The 5558-nt window shown below is 39.7% G+C and overlaps 1 pseudogene; it reads right to left on the minus strand.

Annotated features, from left to right (window-relative positions):
- The window catches only part of LOC100954645, a 46515-nt pseudogene extending 45068 nt beyond the window's left edge, over positions 1-1447 (minus strand).
- Positions 1448-5558: the final 4111 nt, after the last annotated feature.

Raw genomic sequence — 5558 nt, forward strand, 5'->3', positions numbered from 1 at the left:
TTTTTTTTTTTTTTTTTTGAGACAGAGTCTCAAGCTGAGCCCCTGGGTAGAGTGCCATGGCCTCACTGCTCACAGCAACCTCCAACTCCTGGGCTCAAGCCAAGCGAGTCTCCTGCCTCAGCCTCCCAAGTAGCTGGGACCACAGGCGCCCACCACAATGCCTGGCCATTTCCCGGTTGCAGCCATCATTGTTGTTTGGCGGGTCCGGGCTGGATTCGAACCTGCCACCTTAGGTGTGTGTGGCTGGCACCTTAGCCGCATGAGCCACAGGCACCGAGCCAAACCCCATTATTTCAGTGGTAAAAGATGTTGTCAGTGACATTCAGTAGGGTGGGATTCTTTTGTCTTCCTGAGAACCTTTGTTTACGGCATAGGTTATCATCCAATAAACACTACTGTGAGCTATGTGGCCTGAAGACAATTTATTTCTCTACCTATTTTGTGGGATGTTCAGTTGTGAGTTTACACACAACACACTTAAACCCTCCCAAAGACACACACACACACACACACTCAATTATACACACAAAGTTCTTCTTGCCAATAGAATAAAATGTTAAGGAGAGTGTTTGTCTTCAGTGCTCAATCCTGGCCCAGTCCTTTTCTCCAGTAAATGGCTAATTATGGACCTGCTGGTCTAGTGCCTAACAATGTAGTATCCCATGTCCCTTGTCATACACCTCTCCCTCTTCCCTTCATTACCCTCTACCACCCTATCAAGGAACAGGAAGACACACACACAAACACACACAAACACATATCCTCTTTTTGTATCTTATTGCTTTTAATAGTTACCATTAGTGAACCCTCTTGGTATAACATTTGCTCTCTAGGTTTTTGGCCATTACCCTACAGGCTCCACTGAAGATATGGGAGATAATTCTAGATATACAGGCTTTATTATAAACAGGCTATTACTCAGATGAGTGGTATTCTCTGATGTCTCTTGGTGCTGCTCCAACTAGTCCATCTCTTATTTTGATTCACTCTCTTCTTCAGATGGTGGTAAGTGGCCTTGTTTATCTCTTGTGCTTTCCTGATTGGGTGATAGATGTTTCAGAGGATCTTTTGCCTCTACATGTTTGCAGGGGCATTTTCAAGAGGTTGAACCTGAAAGGGCAAAAGAGAACAGGAAGACATTAGTTTGGGTGAAGATATTGGGGATGGGATGGGACCAGGGTCTTCCTTCCAGGGTCTTCTCTTCTATGTTCTAGAAGAAGGCTTGTGCTAGGCAATGACAGTGTAGTAGTCTTAGGTGGGGTATCCATTTGTACATGGAGCATGAGTAGTGTCATCTGACCTTTTCACTGTCTCTGTACTCAGACTGCCAAGGTGTAATTCTTTCCCTTCTTTCTTCTTGAGGGTTTATTGTATGTTGTTCTATGATTGAGGTTGATTGTTCTGTCAATGTGATCAGCTGTTCAGTAGTTGTTGTTTGTTCCACCATGGTTGAGATTAATTTTCTGAGAATTAATGAGATTAATCCTCTGAACAATGATTAGTTGTTCAGCAGTTGTAGTTGATTATTCCATGGCTGAGGTTGGTTGTTCTGTTAATGTGATCAGCTGTTCAGCAGTTGTAGTTGGCCCCACCATGGTTGAGATTGGTTCTCTGAATATGATTAGTTGTTCAAAAGTTGTAGTTGATTGTTCCATGGTTGAGGTTGGCCTTTCTGTTTATATGATTAGTTGTTCATCAGTTGTAGTTGGTTCCACCATAGGTGACGTTGGTTTTGTGAATGTTAGGAGTGTGTTAGCAGTTCTAGTTGGTTGGTCCATGGTTGAGATTGGTAGTTCTGTGCTTGTGTTTGGTTGTTCCATGGTTGACTTTGGTTGTCCTATGCTTATGTTTGACTATTTTGTCCTTGTAGTGGGTTGTTCCATGGTTGATGTTCATTGTTGTTCTGTGCTAGTCATAGGTTGTTCTTCATTTTTGGTCAACTCTTCCATATCTGGGATATATTCAACTCATTTTCCAATCACCTCATTCACATTTAAGACAACGAGAGTTCTACTCCAGGGATCCCACCCTCTCTATGTATACCTCTCATCTAGGTAATGAGGAGCTATATCTTTAGTATTTGTTTGGTCATTATTTTTCTCCTCAAGCCATTGGCAGCCCCGGGATGACAGAGACGCTACAAAGTACCACTTCTGACCTCTCCTTGATGGTGATGGAGGAAAGGTGAAATGTAGACAAGACCAAGATGCCAACTTGGAAGAAAAGGAATTTTCCTTAACACCCTTTAAATGTTAATTCCAAAGTGACTTTCCACCTGAGCTCATCTTCCCTCGTTGAGTTCTGGTTGTGCAAATGGAAGGAAAGAGTGATTCTTCAAGCTTTTTCCCATGGCAACTCTCATTTGATGATTCATTTTGTTATTTTCCATTTTTCCTAATTAAGTTAATGATCCCCAAAGGAGGGGTTCAGATTTCTCACTGGACAAAAAGCCAGTTACTCAGGCAGCAAGGACTATCAAGGAAGAAGGGATTTATTACAGGAGATGTATCTGCTGGGAGAGACAAGCACCAACTGCCTCAAATCCACCTCCCTGACAATAGGTTCAGGAGTTTTTTATGGAGGTGAAAATGAATAATACATGAAGGGAGTGAACATCATTATGTATTAGAGTGGAGTGCAGGGCATACAAGCACAGTGAGAAATGATGTTAATGCATATGTCTCATGAACAGAAAAATTTGGTGGTAAGTCTCTCCCAGGTTGGGGATTTTAGTGAGATAGGGGTTAATGTCAATTGTTCCTTCAGCCTTCTACACAGGCTTAGTGGGGCCTTGGGCACAATCTGTGGTGGCATATTGCTTATCTTATCTTTTCTGGACAAACAGGTGATGTAAGGCTCTATAGTTATCTCATGGCTGCAAGGAGTTTCTACCATTCTTAGGACAGAAACTCAAAAGCAGCAGGGTAACAGAAAGTTAGAAAGTTTTGGTCAGCAATTTTTATTGGCCTGAGAACTTGAAACATAAGATAATGACAAAAAAAAAAAAAAGCTATAAAAGGCTTAAAAAGTTTATTTTATTTATTTATTTATTTTTGCTTATGAAGCTGGTTATAATTATCTAGTATTTTGAGTGTCTTACCCAAAGTCCCTCCAAGGTACTCAAATATATTTAAGTCTCCATGGAGATAGGAATTATACTGCTCCTCCCTACAAAATTTTCTGTGTGCCTTGAAGATGATTCACTTCTTTGCTATTAGACAACTTTTCCATATTTCCTGCTTTATTCAATATCCCCATAGTTCTCAGTTTTGGATTTCCAGTCCAAAATCACTGACTTCAGGTTGTCAAGACTTCAGTGAATACTTGCTCCACTGGGTCTCCTCAACTTGTATTAAATCTGAGTGGTCATGTTCATCCCATTAGCTATAATACCCAGACTTTGATTTTACCACTATGGGTTAGAAGGCGAAAAAGTGCACCTGCTGGAAATTGTGCTGAATGTTTTCATGTGGGAAATTGCAACCAATGACTTAGGAGTGCACTCAGGGAGGGGCATGGCTTAACCAGAGGCATATGTGCCTCATGTGACAGATATTTCTCAGGCATCCTCAGCAATCAGACAACTCTCTTAAGCGATTGTACCGATGGCTCTGTTAACATCCTGCCTCCTTTCTTTCTCCTGTGGCCTCCTGAAGAAATTGAGCTTACCTAGATGAGGAGCAGAAGGATGCCTTTTGAAAAGTAATTACAACAAGCTTCTAGCTTCATGGAAGATACAAATAAACTCTGTCCTGATGTTTTAACTCACCAAGTTGAGTCTCTCATTCAGGCTTTGGGCTTGGAGGAAAGGAGCGGTTGGACTAACCACAGGTCTTATGTTCCTAATTTTAACAGCAGGTTTAAATAGTTTGTGGGCCTCACCTGAGCACGTGACCTTTTACCTTAATGGGTTGTAAAGGTGAGGGGGAAATATCTTCTCACCCCTAAAAGTTCATCAAAAGATCAACCTACAATCAAGCAGATTAATAACAGAAAAAGGTTTATTTACTGTGCATATGAAGAGAATCACAGAATGATTATCCAGTATCTTAATGGTGCACAGGAATGCTTATACCCTCCTCTTGGAGGAGAAGGGAAGATTAGTAATAAAGGCCATTTCATTTAGGGGCAATAAATGGTTATTGGGGAGAATATTTGGGTCTATCTGTCATGACTTGGATAATGAATATATGGGGGGAAATAGAATAACTTGAAAATTAATCTCTGAGACAGATGTTCTATTTGAAATGATTTGGGTAAGGTTTGGTTGCATTCTTGATCTTCTTTCTTGCAGTATATTGAGATAACAGGGAGGGGAAGAGAAGTTAATAGTTCTTTGGATGGGTGCCTCTAGTTTATCTAAATAGAGGGAAATCCCCTTTCAAAGTTTGTTGATGCATAGGGACCTTTAATTAAAAAAAAAAACTCTTTATAGCTAGCATCCACACTTTGGGGTGAAACTTCCTCAGCTCTTTGAGGATGTCTCCTTGGTTTGCCATGGAGCAATCGCTTCCTGGCAGTAACTGGTCGCTTATATGTAGAGGATGCATTGATATATTATACTACACCAAATTATTATTAATAAAAGACACAGAAAACATACTATAAACAAGCTAACATAAAACTGGAAAACTTGGAAAATTAATTTTGACATAGATCACAGGTAAAGGGCTATGTGAAAACTTTAAAATTGAAAAAGGACCCGAAGAATGCCATGGATAGAAATTTCACCAGAAAGACGTAAAATTGGCCCCTAACCATCCAAAAAGATAGCTAACTCCACTATTAAGTATAACAAATTCACATACAAATTACTTCTCTGAGAAGTAGAAGCCATCTCAGAGCTGAAACAATATTTGAGTTAATATCCAAAGACATTAAAACAATTATTATGACTCTATTCTATATGTTCAAAGTGTTAAGCACAGGCACAAAGCACATAAAAGGGTCATGTGGAAATTTAAGAGGTGAAAACTATACTATCTGAGATGGCAATTTTACTGGATGGGATTAGTGGCAGTATAGACATGACAGTAAGAAAGATTTACATGCTCGAATACTTAAGAGTTGAAGCCAGCCAGAATAAGACAGAGAATAAATCAATATAAGAAATGGTTAATGCACCATGATCATGTAGAATTTTCCCCAGAAATTCAGGCTTTTTAAAACATTTAAATATCATCTACTATTTAAAAAGAACATGAAAGAAAAGGTATCCAATGTACTCAGCCCTACTATGAAACTAATTTATAGTTTTCATAGGAAAGCTATAACCCAATTTTAGCCCAGGAATATGGGGAGAGGGGAGTGGGAGGGGAGGGGAGGGGCGAGGGTGATTAGTGGGGTCACGCCTATGGTGCATCGTATAAGGGTACATATGAATCTCTCTAATTGTGGAGTGTAAATGTCTTAACACAATAACTAAGAAAAAGACATGAAGGCTATGTTAACCCGTTGGATGAAAGTATTTTAAATTGTATACAGAAACAGTACACTGCACCCCATGATAGTATTAATGTACACTTCTATGATTTAATAAAAAATAAAATAAAATAAAA

This window comes from Otolemur garnettii, unplaced genomic scaffold (assembly GCF_000181295.1).
Source record: "Otolemur garnettii isolate 467f Iridium unplaced genomic scaffold, OtoGar3 scaffold00117, whole genome shotgun sequence".
NCBI classification, from domain to species: domain Eukaryota; kingdom Metazoa; phylum Chordata; class Mammalia; order Primates; family Galagidae; genus Otolemur; species Otolemur garnettii.